Source organism: Eptatretus burgeri, chromosome 9 (assembly GCF_056783735.1).
Source record: "Eptatretus burgeri isolate ZD-2024b chromosome 9, Ebu_testis_v1, whole genome shotgun sequence".
Classification (NCBI taxonomy): domain Eukaryota; kingdom Metazoa; phylum Chordata; class Myxini; order Myxiniformes; family Myxinidae; genus Eptatretus; species Eptatretus burgeri.
This window is the reverse complement of record NC_140969.1, coordinates 50621169-50638283: the sequence shown is the minus strand read 5'-3', so window position 1 is coordinate 50638283 and position 17115 is coordinate 50621169.

Below are 17115 nucleotides of genomic sequence, written 5' to 3'. Positions count from 1 at the left end.
CTGCTTTGCAATGGTTTCGCATGCATGATTTTTTTCATAGAATGAATATTTGAGGCCGTTTGTGCTGCAGCAAAGTTAGAGCATAAATGACCATTATTGAGCAGAAATAAGGATTTAAATATACTTTTCCACTTTTGATTCAAGTTTAAGCACACCGTTGGTCTTCAGGAGTCTCACATTTGGACGAGCCCAGAAGATGTTGCTTGGAAGTGGTGATCGAAACGGCTGTATGCTAATTGATCCTTTTGATCTTCGTGTAACAAAGTGTTCAGCAGCGCTTAATCTTGGCACCGCTACAAACTGTCATCCTGGTGTCTCGCAGGCAGGGTGAAACATCAATGTATTTGCCATTCCACGGATGAACGTTAAAATTGGATATACCAGTTCATGGACGACCAACATCCCATAGGGTGTCCCTCATGAAGAGTAGGCAAGCTATCGCTGGGACTCTCAACAAATTGAAGACCTGAGTGCAAGAAGTACTTTCGTCACAAAATAATACTTTTGAGATATTGAGGATCAAAGTTTTCAAAACATGCTGCAGATACTTTTTTTGAAGGTGGCATACTATGGAGCCTGTTGTAGTTCCAGGGGCTACACAGAGCAGACAAACCCTTTTTTGTGGAAAAATAATCCTTTATTACGAAGAAAACTAGAAAATTACTTTTGGACTTAAGTACTTTTTGTGGCTAAGTACCTGGACTTAGGTACTTTTTGCGACAAAATGGCTGGACTTGGGTACTTTTAACACACAAAGCCCTTTATTGCTCATTTTTGATTGCCAAACAGTCATTTTTGCTACGTCTCCTTGCATTTCGTGGTTTAATTTTATGCAGAAATATTCCGTTAACTACAATATTACCCAGTTAAGTCCAAAATTACTCAGTTAAATCGGAAATTAATGTCCTAAATAAAAAGAAAACCTAACTTTGGTGCCAATCGTCTTTCACATCACTAGTCCCTCATTCAGCAAAGTCCTCCTGCTTAGAAAGTTTGCATCAAAATCATACCAGATCGGAAATATTACAACAAAGTCAACTCTTAAGAGTATAAAAACACCATGGCCACCTTTATGAGGGCTCAAAAGATGATGACGAATGTCGTGTCTTTTTCAGTACTAGCAAAGTATAATGCATAGAAACTACATACCTGATGCTTTGGCATCCTTCATTCTCTTTCTGGCCCAGTCTCCAGGGTTTCTTGTACGTTTTTTGCCCCTGTCATGCCTGTTATCAGGGTTATCCTCATTCACATCATGCTGTCCATCCTCCATGGTCGCCATTTTCATAGCTTGTCACGTGACACATACTAGCATTTTGATTGGACAGTCATGGACTGAAAAACTTCTTGCTCAAACATTATGGACTTGGGTATTTCTTGCACTACATTTTAGTGAATTCAACAATGACTATATACCAATATACAGGACTTGAGTACTTATTTTCGGAATTTTTTGATATCAAATGATGCTCTGGCCATTATAGATTATAGTACTGGTGCCAGCTCATTTTTTTCAAAAATGTGACTTTAGTACTTCTTGCACCCAGGTCTTCATTCCAAATTCCTGCCCTAATCTACAGGGGGCGTTGTATCAGCGGCACAGCTCTGCCCCCCTCAGCCAATTATGCTCCTCGCAGCCATGCACTGTACATGAAAGAAGAAGAAAAGAATCATATTTAAATATTTTAACAATCTGTAATGGAAAAGCTTTGAGGCTGCTTGTTCAATATGACTGGTAACAGCTTTGCTCTGCTACCTAACTGGCACGAATTGTAACTTGAAATATAACTACTTGTAAATTAAAATAAAAAAACTCGATTTGTCTGCAATGTTTGTACACCATTTTCTTTGCTCTGCCACAGGGTTCAGACATGTTGGTTCAGTTTAATCCAAAGATTATTTGCAAACAATGGCTGTGCATACTTATTTACACAATAAAAGTTTACATAGCATACACTGTAGCTTACAGATGTAAATTATAAAGCAACTTGTTCTGCACTTTAAACGATGCTATTTAACAGCATCGATGATGTATGATAATGTATAAAGTAGTTCATCTATCTGTACGAACAAAACGAAGTGTGTGTGTGTGTGTGTGTGTGTGTGTGTGTGTGTGTGTGTGTGTGTGTGTGTGTGTGTGTGTGTGTGTGTGTGTGTGTGTGTGTGTGTGTGTGTGTGTGTGTGTGTGTGTGTGTGTGTGTGTGTGTGTGTGTGTGTGTGTGTGTGTGTGTGTGTCAGTGTGTCTCATCCATAACTCCAAAACTATAAAAACATAGCAGCCTGAAACTTTGCATACACACTAAGAAAACTGCAAGGAAGTGTAAGAGTGAAAATTGGGTGTTTGGGTTAATTAAAACACCCCTTTGAAGATAATTCACGGCCTTATTTAATTATATCCTTCATCAGGCGATCCTCGGCCACCTCGCTGTCTGGGGTCTTAAGAAGTATCCAAGGTAACCGTGGGGGTCTGAAGCCGCCATGTTTTTTGGCCTGCTCAACCATGCCTTGATTTGGAACAGGCCGCAACGATTTCTTAACGATAAAGTTTATTTTTTCACTTTCCTCACTCAGACGTTTGAATTCCTGTTCATCATAGTTACAAATTGCTAGGTACATTGCAATGCTTATACACACACGGAGACGTCAGTGTTCGTTGCTTTATTTCATTTTTGCCGCCAATGTACATACTGCGAGAATGTCTTACACTAAGCAGAATTATGAAAAGTCCCAGAATCGAACTTACAAGCAGTTCCGACTCCGAGAAAAGTGTTCATTTGTCCAATTCGGACGTATGTGACATTTTGGGCGTCTCCAGGAGGTGTATGTTTAATATGACGGTTCGGTGATTGCTAATTGCGTGCCAAGTGGGCCATTTCTTCTCAACCATTTAGTTGGAGTGCTTAAGCCACTTGGCAAGTGCTGTACAATACTTGCAGTCACTGGATACTGTATGTCGATTGACTTAAACAAAGTTCAGGCACTCGCGTGCGTTGGCCACGTGTTGTCCTGCGATGAAACGGGTGGTCGCTGGCTCGCTGAAAATGTGAAATTTTATTTTCCACGACGTTCCCCTTTTTGTTCTTCCATTTTATCATCCGTCATTTTGGCAAAGATAAACATTTACAAATGAAACATTTCGCTTTTAAAGGTTTCTTCAAACATTTCGTGCATTGCGTGGTGAAGCCCCTTGGTGCGCATTCTTCACGTTTCATTGCGATACCGCGGTTCTGTCCCGGAGATGGGAAGGCAAAATAAGTTATATGGTCACAATGAGAAAAACAATCCTTTCAGTTATGAAGGAATCGCCACATCATGGCAGGAAAGCCGAGAGGTACGCATGCTCACTCTGTGTAGCCTGGATTTGAATCCCGACCCTGCAATAAACTGTCATCCCGGCGTTTCACAGGCAGAGTGATTCATCAACGTGTGTGTCGTCTCTCGGATGGAAAATAAACTGGGCGTCACCTCTGCCGGAATCACTCTCCCCTCTCGCTCCCTCACCCCTATCCCTCCCAACACTCCCCTCTCTCCCACTCCCATTTTCAGACCATGACCCCTCTCTCTCCCTCTCTCTCTGACCCATCCCTATCTACCCTCCACCTCCTCCCCTCTCCATCATCATCCCTCCATCCCTCTCCTCCGTCATCCTCATCCTCCTCCATCACCTCTCATCATCATCATCTCATCATCATCCTCATCCTCATCCTCCCTCCATCATCATCATCATCATCATCATCATCATCATCATCATCATCATCATCATCATCATCATCATCATCTGCTCCATCATCATCATCATGTCATCCATCATCATCATCATCATCATCATCGCCATCATCATGTCATCCATCATCATCCTCCATCATCATCATCATCATCACATCATCATCAATGCCATCATCATCATCATCATCATCATCATCATCATCGTCATCATCATCATGTCATATGTAAGATAAAGTAATCATATGTCATCAGATCACAGTGCATCATAAGTAAAGTAGTGCATGTCATGAATAAATAATATGTAAATATAAATAATAATAATGTATAAATAAATAATATTAAATAAAATGTCATGTGCATCATAATAATAGTAATAATAATATGTGTATCATGTCATCATCATCGTGTCATCGTAAAATAGTAATGAATAAATAAATATGTCTGTCATCATCATCATACATAGTCATCATAATAGTAATCATCTATGCGTATCATAGTAATATCATAAATAAAAAATAATGTGCGTAAATAGTAGTAAATGGTAAATAAATAGTAATGGTAGTAAGTAAATGTGTGGTAAATATGTGTGTGTAATCATCATGTGCGTAAATAGTAGTAATGCGTAAGTAATGTGGTACGTAAAATAAGCAAATAGTAAATCGTGGCGTAGTATGTGTGCGTAGTAGTAAGTAATAGTGGCATCATCGTCGTGTGCGTAAATCGTCGTGTGCGTTCATCATCATCATCATCATCATCATCATCACATCATATCATCATCATATAATCGTAAACAAAAAAATATTAAATCATCATCATCATCATCATCATCATCATCATCATCGCATCATCATCATCGTATGCATCGCATCATCATAATAATGCATCATCATCATGCATCGTCAAATAAATATGTCGTCATACATAATAATAAAAATGGGTGAAATATGGTGAAATAATGATGTAAATGGTAATTAGTCAGTCGTCGTGTGTGTGCTTATAGCAGCAATTAGTGGTAATGATAAATAGTAATAGTCGATTAGTCGTCGTCATAATCGATGATAATTAATCGATGGTAAAATGTCGTCGTAGTGGTCATCGTCATCATCATGCATGTGTGCATAGATAATCATCATGCATGATGAGTAGTAGTGGCATATGTAGTGGCATCGTACATAGTGATCGGTAAATGTCATTAGTGAAATCATCATAGTGGTAAAATCATCTCATCATCATCATCAAGTAGTGGTAGTAGTGCGTGGTGGATAGATGAGTAGTGGTGGCGTGTGAGTAAATAGTTGGTAAGTGGCAATAAATGGCATCAATGCATCATGGTGTAAATAAATCATGATCGTAAGTAAATAATTGAAAGTCAGTCATGGTATCATGGTGAAAAGGTCATCATCATTGGTGAATCAAGTGGTAGTGGTAGTGGTAGTATAATAAATGCATCATCATGCATCATCGTCGTCGTCAAGTAGTGGTGTGTCGTAGTGAGTATGCGTAGTGAAAAATAATAGAGTGGTAGTCGTCGTGAAATCGTAGTGTGAAAAATGGTCATCATCGTTAATCGTCAGGTCATGTCATCATCATCATCATCGTCATCATCAGTAGTGAGCATCATCAATTGATGGTCATCATCATCATCATCATGCATCAATAATGAGTGCGCATCGTAGTAATGCATCAGATAAATGAGTCATCGGTCAGTCATCATCATCATCATCATCGTCATCATGTAAGTGAAAAATGGAGTAGTAAGTTAGTAGTGGTAGAGTTAGTGTGGTAGTAGTAAGTAGTAGTATCATGTATTCAGTAAATGATGATCAGTAGTGGTAAGTAGTGTGAGTGGTCATCAGTAGTGGTAGTAAGTCAGTAGTGAAAATGTATGGTAGTAGTGAGTATCAGTAATGTAGTGGGTAATTGATGATGGTAAAGTGGTGAGTATATTAATCCATCATCATCATCGTCATGTAATCGTCATCGTAATGGTAAGTAAATGGTAATGAGTAAGTAATATAGTGGTGGTGGTGGTAAAATCGTCGCATCGTGGGTAGTCAAGTAGTAAGTAAAATCAAATAAGTAATTAGTGGCATGCGTATTGTAGTGGTAGTGGTAATATATTAATTAATTAGATGTTAGTGGTAATTAATATGATGGTGATGGTAGTGGTAAATGGTAATATAAAGTGGTGGTAAATAGTGGTAAATAATTGATGAAAATAGTGATAAATGCGTAGATGAATAATAGTGTAAAATAGATTATGTATCATAATATGGTAATAATAAATAATAGTAATATAGTGCATAAATAGTCGTGTGCGTGCGTAATTAGTGCGTCATGTTAGTGGTAGTGGTAGTAAGTAAAAAAGTGGTATGCGTGGTAGTGGTGAGTGGTGAAAATGTTAGTGGTGAAATGGTGGTGGTAATTGGTAGTAGTGAAAGGTGGTGTGGTTGGTGGTGGTGTGGTAATAGTGGTAGTGGTATTGGTGGCATGGTAAGTGGTATTGAGTATAATACTGGTAGTGGTGAGTGGTAAAAGTGGATAGTGGTAGTGCGTGGTATTAATAGATGCATCAAGTGCGTCATCATGGTGAGTGGTCATCATATGTCATGGTGGTAATTAAGTGGCATCATAATCGTAAAGGTAGTGGTGGTGTCATAAGTGAGGTAGTGCATCATGGTGGTGTGGTGTGGTGAATAAGTATCATGGTGAATCATGTGGATCATGGTGAGTGGTGGTCATCATCATGGTGTGTAAGATGCATCATCATCGTAAGTAGTGTAGTGTGATAATCATGCATCATGTGGTGAATCATCATAGTGGTGATGTCATGGTGGATCATGGTATTGCATCATCGCGTAAAGGTAATCATCATGTGTTAGTGGTCAGTGGTGCATAAAGGTAAATCTGGTGAACATCATCAATGTGGTAAGTGGTAAGTGGTAGTGATCGGTTAGTAGTGGTGGTGGTGGTAGTGAGTAAGTCAGTGGTGAGTGGTGGTAGTGGATGGTAATTAGTCAGTGATCAGTCATCATGGTGGTAGTGGTGAAAATGGTAAGTAGTAGTGGTAGTAAAGTATTGAAAATGTGTGGTGGATTAGTAGTAATGGTCGTCAGGTAGTAGTAGTAAATCGTAGTAGTAGTGAAAAATCAAGTAGTGGTAGTGGTAAGTAGTCGTCGTAGTGGTAGTAGTGCGTCGTCATGAGTGGTAAGTCGTAGTGAGTCATAAATCGTCGTCAAAGTAAATGATAGTGAAAATTAATTAATTAGTCGTCGGTGGTAGTGCGTAGTGGTATTGTCATGATAGTGGTCGTAGTGGTAGTGGTCAGTGAAGTGAAATCGTAGTCGGTGGTGAATAATTATCATAATTGATGGTGGTATTGGTAGTGGTGTCATCAGTGGTAAGTCATGATGGTAGTGGTGGTAAAGTGATGATGGTAGTAGTAATTGAATCATCAATGAGTAAGTAAATGGTGTGGTAGTAAATGGTGATCAGTCAGTGCGTATGTGGTCATCAGTAGTGGTATTAGTGAGTAGTGGTAGTGGTAGTGATGGTAGTGAGTAAATAGTGAGTAATGGTGGTAGTGTCGTCGTAGTGGTAATAATAGTAATAGTAAGTGGTAGTGGTGGTGAAAGTAGTGGTAATGATAGTAAATGGTGGTAAGTTAAGTATGTGAGTAATTGAGTAGTGAAATGGTGAGTGGTGGTAGTGAGTAATGGTGAGTGGTAAGTGGTGGTATTAGTGGTAGTAAGTAGTGTGTATAATGGTAGTAAGTGAAATGGTAATAGTGAGTGGTGTTAATGATAGTATGGTAGTGGTATTGGTAGTGTGGTAGTAGTAAGTGGTATTGAGTGAAAGTGAATGATGGTAATTAAGTAGTAATTAGTGGTAGTAGTGGTAGTGGTAGTAATTAGTGTAGTGGTTAGTGGTAATTGTAATTAGTGGTAAGTGAATAGTATTGGTGGATAGTGGTATTGAGATGTAAATAAGTGGTGATATGTAAGAATCAATATGATAGTAATCGTGGTCGTCATCGTCGTCGTGTAATAGTGGAATAATCGTGTCGTCATCATGGTAAATAAGTGTAGTGGTATTAGTCAGTGGTGCGTAGTGTGGTGATGTGGTAAAATGGTAGTAGTAAGGTAGTGGTAAATGCATTATGGTGAATAAAGGTAAATATATTGGTAGTGGTGGTAGTGGTGAAAAATGGTAGTGGGTAGTGCGTAGTGGTAATATTGGTAGTGGTATGGTAGTGAAAAGTAGTGAAAATTAAATTGGTGGTGAAAGGTATATAGTGTGAAATGGTAGTAGTGTGGTGAATAAAGTGAGTAGTGAAAAATAATAAGTGCAAATTATCATGCATCATCATCATCGTCGTCGTATTAATTGCATGTCATCATCATCATCATCATCATCATCATCATCATCATCTTCATCATCATCAATCATCATCATCATCATCGTCATCATCGTAAATAAATGTCGTCATCATCATCGTCATCATCATCAGTCATCATCATCATCATCATCATATCATCGTATCATCATCATCATCATCATCATCATCATCATCATCATCATCATCATCACATCATCATCATCATCATCATCATCATCATGTCATCATCATCATCACATCATCATCTTTATCATCATCATCATCGTATCATCATCATCATCATCATCATCATCATCATGCATGGTCATCATCAAATGGTAATCATCATCATCATGTGGTCATCATCAAATGATAGTGATGAAGTGCGTCATCGTGATAATGGTAAATATTAAGTCATCAAAATGTCGTCATCATCATCATCATCATCATGTCATGTCATCATCATCATCATCGTCGTCATCATGATAGTAAATTAATAGTGTGCGTCGTCGTCATCATCATCATCATCGTCGTCATCATCATGTGAAAATGGTAGTGGTAAATCATAATAATCATCAAATGCATCTCATCATCAGTGGTCCCTCCTCCCTCCATCATCATCCCCTCCCTCCCTCCTCTCCTCCCCCTCCACTCCCTCATCATCCTCCCCCTCCCCCTCCTCCCCTCCCCCTCCCTCCCCTCCTCCCTCCGTCATCCTCCCTAGTCAGTGAGTCCCCCTGGTAGTCCCCTCCCTCCCTCATCATCATCCCTCCCCCTCCCTCCCTCCTCTCGCATCCCCCCTGGTGGTCAGTCTCCTCCCCCTCCCTCCCTCCTCGTCGTCACTCCCCTCCCTCGTCCTAGTGGTAATGATGGTAGTGTGGTAGTGGTAGTGGTAGTCCCCGTGGTGGTATAGTGAGTGTGTATTGGTAGTAGTGAGTGGTAGTAGTGGTAGTGGTAGTGGTGAGTGGTATTACCCATGGTAAGTGAGTATAGTGGTAAGTGAGTGGTGGTAGTGGTCGTGAAAAAATGGGTGTGGTCATCGTGAGTAGTATTAGTGTGTAGTGGTCACCTCCCGTCGTGAAAAGTAGTGAAAAAATGTAGTGGTAGTAGTGAAAAATTAGTAAGTGAGTAGTGAAAATTAGTAGTGGATAGTGTGGACAGTGGTGTCAGCTCCCTCCCTCCTCTCCTCCTCCTCTCCTCCCCCTCCTCCTCCCTCCTCCTCCCTCCTCTCACCATCCTCCTCCCCTCTCCTCCCCTCCTCCTCTCCCCCTCCCTCCCTCCTCTCCCTCCCCCTCCCTCCTCTCCTCCCCCTCCCTCCTCCTCTCCCCTCCCACCTCCCTCACTCCCTCTCCTCCCCCTCCCTCCTCTCCTCCTCCCCACCCTCCCTCCTCTCCTCCCCTCCCCCCTCCCTCCCTCCTCTCCTCCCCACCCCTTCTCACTCGATTGGAACATGAGGTTGGACATGAGCAGTATTTCCATGTTTTTAGTGTTTCCTTTTCGTTCATGTTGCCACAAATTCTCTGGAACTGGGAAATCAAAGTTTTTGCAGATGTGCCAGCAGATTATAGTTTACAAACTATGTTGTATCATTGTGTGCACAGCTTTTTCTGACATGAGGTTTTTTGCTTTTTTTGTGTTCGGTCATGAAGCATAACATATCATTCTCTATGCTAACCCCAACTCCACCCCTCACCTCACCTGTCTATCTTTTTTCTATCTTTTTTCTCTCTTTCTCTCTCTTTCTCTCTCTTTCTCTCACCTCCTCCATGCACTCCTCCCACCTGCAGTGTATAGCAACATTTAGTGAGGCATCACTCTCCCCTCCCCTCCCCTCCCTCCATCCATCCATCCATCCTCTCCCTCCATCCTCTCCCCTCCCTCCATCCTCTCCCCTCCCTCCATCCTTTCCTCTCTCCCCTCCTCTCTCCCCTTTCCCCTCCTCTCTCCCCTCCCTCCTCTCCCCTCTCTCCCCCCTCTCCCCTCTCTCCCCCTCTCCCCTCTCTCCCCTCTCTTCCACCCTCTCTCTCCCTCTCTTCCCCCTCTCCCCTCTCTCCCCTCTCTTCCCCCCCTCTCCCCTCTCCTGTCTATCTCTCCCCCATCTCTCTCTCACCTCTCTCCCCCCATACCTCTCCCCTCTCGCCTTCCTCCTTTACGTCCTCTCCTCTCTCTCCTCCCCCCACATCCTCTCCTCTCTCCCCCACATCCTCTCCTCTCTCCCCCCCACATCCTCTCCTCTCTCCCCCCCACGTCCTCCCCTCCTCTCTCCCCCCACGTCCTTTCCTCTCTCAATCCCGTCCTCTCCTCTCCCCCCACGTCCCTCTCTCTCCCCCCCACATCCTCTCCTCCTCTCTCCCCCCACATCCTCTCCTCTCCTCTTTCCCCCCCGTCCTCTCCCTCTCTCCCCCCCCACGTCCTCTCCTCTCTACCTCCCACATCCTCTCCTCTCTCCTCTCTCCCCCCCGTCCTCTCCTCTCTCCCCCCGATCCTCTCCTCTCCCCCCCGTCCTCTCCTCTCCCCCACATCCTCTCCTCTCTCCCCCACATCCTCTCTCCTCTCCGCCCCATGTGCCTTTCCTCTCAATCCTCTCTCCCTCCCCCACGTCCTCTCCTCTCTCCCCCCCACGTCCTCTCCTCTCTACCCCCACATCCTCTCCTCTCTCCTCTCTCTCCCCCGTCCTCTCCCTCTCTCCCCCCCACGTCCTCTCCTCTCTCTCCCCCACGTCCTCTCCTCTCTCCTCTCTCCCCCCACGTCCTCTCACCTTCTCCCCCACGTCCTCTCCTCTCCCCCCCACATCCTCTCCTCTCTCCCCCATCCTCTCCTCTCCCGCCCCCATGTCCTCTCCTCTCTCCCCTCCCCCACGTCCTCTCCTCTTCCCCACGCCCGTCCTCTGCCCCCCCCACACGTCCTCTGCCCCCCACCGTCCTCTGCCCCCCACCGTCCTCTGCCCCCACACACCGTCCTCTCCTCTCTCTCTCTCCCCCCACGTCCTCTCCTCTCCTCTCCTCTCCTCTCCTCTCCTCCCCACGTCCTCTCCTCTCTCCCCCCCACATCCTCTCCTCTCCCCCCACGTCCTCTCCTCTCCCCCCCCACGTCCTCTCCTCTCTCCCCCCACGTCCTCTCCTCTTCCCCCCGCCGTCCTCTCCCCCACGTCCTCTCCCCCCTCCCCCCGTCCTCTCCTCTCCCCCCACGTTCTCTCCTCCTCTCTCTCCCCCACGTCCTCTCCTCTCCTCCTCTCCTCTCCTCTCCCCACGTCCTCTCCTCTTCCCCCGCCGTCCTCTCCTCTCTCCACCCCCCACCGTCCTCTCCTCTCTCCACCCCACGTCCTCTCCTCTCTCCACCCCCACGTCCTCTCCTCTCTCTCCTCTCCCCCCCTCCTCTCCTCGCCTCTCTCCCTCCTCCTCCCCCTCTCTCCTCCCCCCTCTCCCCTCCTCGCCTCCCCCTCCTCTCCTCGCCTCTCTCCCCTCCCCTCCTCCCCCTCTCTCCCTCCTCTCTCTCTCCTCCTCTCCCCTCCTCTCCTCCCCTCTCCTCCCCTCCCTCCTCTCCTCCCCCTCTCCTCCGCCTCCCTCGCTCTCCCTCCTCGCCTCCTCCACTCCTCCTCATGCACCTCTCTCCCTCCCTGAGCCTCCCCTAAACCTCTCCTCGCCTCTCTCCCCTCCCTCTCTCCCTCCTCTCTCCTCCTCTCCTCCTGCACTCCTCTCCTCCCCCATCTGTGCTGTCTCTGTCCTCTATCCTCTCTCCCTCCTCTCCCTCTCCCTTAATAATCTCCTCCCCTCTCTCCCCTCCCTCGTACATCACTCTCCCTCGTAATAATAATACTCCATGTAATAGTAAATAATGTAGGCATGTAACCCCCCATCATAATAAATAGTAAATAGGCATGCAGTAATAATATAAGGTATCCCCTAAATAAAAAAATAGCGTAAATGTAATAGTCATGCCTCTCCATAATATGTGCACCTGTATGCATATATATAAATATCCATTAATATGCATAATATAATAATCATCATATATGCATAAAATGAAATAATAAATAAATTCCCTCCTCGTAAGTCCTCATAAATCCCCTAATAAAATAATCTGTAAATAGTAATAAATGCGTAAGTAATATAAAAATCCCCCAATAGTCCTCCCCCTAAATAACAATGCGTAAAATATCCCCCCCTCTCCTTAAATAAATAATAAATGCGTAAATAAATCATAATAGTAATAATCATCGTAAATGCATCGTCATCATCAAAATATCATCATGCATCATCATCTAAATATCATGGCATCATCATATCATGCATCATAGTAATAGTCATCATCATAACATCATCATCATAATATGCATCACATCATATCATCAGTCAAATAATAGTAAAATCACATGTATGCATCATCAAATACGTAAATGGCATCATCGTAATCATCATCATATTCCATCATCATCATATCATTCAATAATGGTACGTAATCAGTATCAATCAGTAATCTTAATAGTCGTAAAAATAATAATGCATGTAAATAATAGTAAATAGTCATCATCATCATAAATGCGTAAGCCAATATGTAAAATAATCAGTCATCATCTAATAGTAAATATGCATCATGTAAGTAATATTAATGGTCAATCATCATAAGCCAATCATGCATCATAATAGTCAGTAATATCGTCATCATCATAGTCAATATGTAAATATCGTAAGTAGTCAATATTCATCGTCATCATCACATCATCATCATAATGCATCGTAATCATCATGTATCATGTAAATCATTCATCATAGTCAAATCATATTAATCATAGTAATATGCATCATCCATCATCATCATATCATCATCATCATCATCATGTGTGCATCATCATCATATGTATCATCATCAATAGTAATGTGCATCATCAATAATAGATCATCATCATCATCATCGTCATCATAATATAATCATAGCATCATCGTAATGCATCATGCATAATGCGTAAATAAATAGTCAATCATCATCATCATCATCGTATCATCATCATGGCATCATCATCATCATCATCATCATCATAAATAATGCATCATCATAATCATCATGCATATCATCATGCATCATCATCATCATCATCATCATCATCATCATGTCATAGTAAGTAATCATCAAATAAGATAAATAGTATAAAATTAATCATAATAGTAATCGTCGTGGTGGTATTAATCGTCATCGTCATCGTCATCATCTATGTCAGTGGTAAATAGTGAAATGGTAGTGGTGGTAGTGGTGGTATTGGTGAATGGTAGGTAGTGGTGGTGGTCATAAAGTGGTGGTAGTGTGGTGGTGAATCAGGTAGTGGTGAGTGGTGGTAGTAGTGGTGGTAGTGGTCACATCATCAGGTAGTGGTGGTATTAGTTGTAGTCACATCGTGGTAGTGGTAGTGGTAGTGGTGGTAAGTGGTAGTGGTGGTGGTGGTAGTGAGTAGTGCATCATCATCATAAGTGAGTGAGTGAAATTCAGTGTCATCATGGTGGTAGTGGTGTGGTAGTGGTGATAGCTGGTGAAGTGGTGGTAATGAACGTGGTAGTGGTAGTGGTGGTGGTAGTGGTAGTGGTGGTAGTGGTGGTGGCAGTGGTATTGGTGGTGGTAAGTGGTAGTGGTGGTAGTGGTAGTGAAAGTGGTGGTAGTGAGTATTGATAGTGGTGGCATTGAGTAAGTAGTGTTTAATCGTGGTAATAAATGCAGTGTGTTTGGTAGGTAGTGGTGGTAGTGGTATTGGTAGTGAAAAGTAGTGAGTATTGAGTGTCACAGTGAGTGGTAGTGGTGAAAAATTAGTGGTATTGGTGAGTAGTGAGTAGTGGTATTGGTGGTGAAAGTGAGTAAGAAGTGGTAGTGGTGAAAATTCATCATAGGTGGTGGTCGATAAGGTAAGATGAGTCATCGTAGTCATAGTGGTGGTAGTGGTAGTGGTAGTGAGTGGTAGTGGTAGTGAGTGAGTGGTAGTGAGTGGTAGTGAGTGAAAATCATCGTGATGGTGATCATGCATAAAATAAATAAAGTAAATCATCGTCGTCGTCGTCGTGGTAAAAATAGTGAAAGTGAGTGGTATTAGTGGTAGTGTGCATAAGTGGTAGTCGTCGTCATCGTATTAATTCAAATGCATCATCATCAATGGTCATCATCATCATCATCATCATCATCATCATCATCATCATCATCATCATCGTCATCATCATCATAGCATCGTAATGTCATCGATAATGCATCATCATCATCATCATCATCATCATCACGTTATGTATCATCATCATCATCATCATCGTCATCATCATCATCATCATCATCATCAATCATCATCATCATCATCATCATCGTCTCATCATCCATCATCACATCATCATCATCATCATCATCATCATCATCATCATCATCACATCATCATCATCATCATCATCATCATCATGCATCATCATCAATCATCATGCATCATCATCATCATGCATCATCGTCATCATCATCATCATCCTATGCATCATCATCATCATCATCATCATCATCATCATCATCATCATCATCACATCATCGATAAATCATCATCGTGTATCATCATCATCATCATCATCATCCTCACCTTCATCATCATGCATCATCATCATCATCGATCATGATCATCATCGTAAAATCATCATCATCATCATCATAAATCATCATCATCATCATCATCATAAAAAATCATCATGGCAATCATCATCATCATAAAATCATCATCATCATCTCTGCACATCATCATCATCAATGAAATGCATCATCATCATCATCATCATCATCATCATCATCATCATCATCATCATCATCATCATCATCATCATCATCATCATCATCATCATCATCATCATCATCATCATCATCATCATCATCATCATCATCATCATCATCATCATGTAATCATCATCATCATCATCATCATCATCATCATCATCATCATCATCATCATCATCATCATCATCATCATCGTATCATAATCTATCATCATCATCATCATCATCATCATCATCATCATCATCATCATCATCATCATCATCATCATCATCATCATCATCATCATCATCATCATCATCATCATCATCGCCATCATCATCATCATCATCATCTTCATCAATCATGTATCATCATCATCATGCATCATCATCATCATCATCGCATCATCATCATCACATCATCATCATCATCATCATCATCGTCATCATCTCATGTCATCATCATCATCGTCATCAGTATCGTCATCGCATCGTCATCGTGTCGCATCATCATCGTGCCTCATCATCATCATCATCATCATCATCATCGTATCGCATCGCATCATCATGTCGTCGTCGTCGTCGTCGTATCTTTGCGTCGCATCGTCATCAAATCGTCATCATCATCATGTCGCATCGCTCATTTCATCATCATCGCATCATCTCATCGCATCATCGTCATTCATCATCCAGTAATTAAGTAAATGGTAAATCATTGAGTAAATCAAATTAATCATCATCGTCATCAGTAATAATGATAAAATCATTAAATATGTCGTTTCATCATGCATCATCTCATCATCGCTCATCGAGTTAGGTCATCATGAGTTGGACATGAGCAGTATCATTCCATCTCGCCATTTATCATGTCATCTCATCATCATCTCATCATCATCATCGTTCATGCCTCTCTCCTCATATCTTCCACCACCCCCTTCTCACTCGATTGGGGAACATGAGGTTGGACATGAAGCAGTATTTCCATGTTTTTAGTGTTTCCTTTTCGTTCATGTTGCCACAAATTCTCTGGAACTAGGAAATCAAAGTTTTTGCAGATGTGCCAGCAGATTATACTTTACAAACTATGTTGTATCATTGTGTGCACAGCTTTTTCTGACACGAGGTTTTTTGCTTTTTTTTGTGTTCGGTCATGAAGCATCGAGTATGCTAACCATTCTCACCCCTAACCTCCTCAGCAATATCTTTCACCTCACTCTCATCTTCTCAGCCTCTCTGTCTATATATGTCACCCCTCTCTTCCTCTCCTCGCTTGTCTATCTTTCTCCCCTCCCTCCATCTCATCATCTCTCCCTCCATCCTCTATCCTCTTCTCTCTTTCTCTCTTTCCCCTTTTCTCTCTTCTCTCTCTTTTCTCTCCCTCTCTTCTCTTCTCTCTCTTCTCTTCTCCCCTCTCTCTTTCTCCTCTCTTTCTCTCACCTCCTCCATGCACTCCTCCCACCTGCAGTGTATAGCAACATTTAGTGAGGCATCACTCTCCCCTCCCCTCCCTCCCTCCATCCATCCATCCATCCTCTCCCTCCATCCTCTCCCCTCCCCCCACGTCCTCTCTCCCTCCCCCCCCCACGTCCTCTCCTCTCTCCCCCCCCCCTCTCCTCTCCCCCCCCCCCCCCCCCTCCCCCCCCTCTCTTCTCTCCCCTTCCCCCACGTCCTCTCTCTCCCCCTTCCCCCCACGTCCTCTCCTCTCCCCCTTCCCCCCCCGTCCTCTCTCCTCCCCCCTCCTCTCCCCCCCGTCCTCTCCTCTCCCTCTCTCCCCCCACGTCCTCTCCTCTCTCCCCTCCCCCCCGTCCTCTCCTCTCTCCCCCCCCCCCCCGTCCTCTCCTCTCCCCCTCCCCCCACGTCCTCTCCTCTCCCCCTTCCCCCCCACGTCCTCTCCTCTCCCCCTTCCCCCCCACGTCCTCTCCTCTCCCCCTTCCCCCCCCCGTCCTCTCCTCTCCCCCTTCCCCCCGTCCTCTCCTCTCCCCTCCCCCACGTCCTCTCCCTCTCCCCCTTCCTCCCCCCGTCCTCTCCTCTCCCCCTTCCCCCCACGTCCTCTCCCCTCCCCCCCCCCACGTCCTCTCCCCCTCCCCCACGTCCTCTCCTCTCCCCCTTCCCCCCCACGTCCTCTCCTCTCCCCTCCCCCCACGTCCTCTCCCCCTTCCCCCCACGTCCTCTCCCCTCCCCCCACGTCCTCTCCTCTCCCCCTCTCCCCCCCCCCCGTCCTCTCCCCCTCCCCCCGTCCTCTCCCCCCCCTTC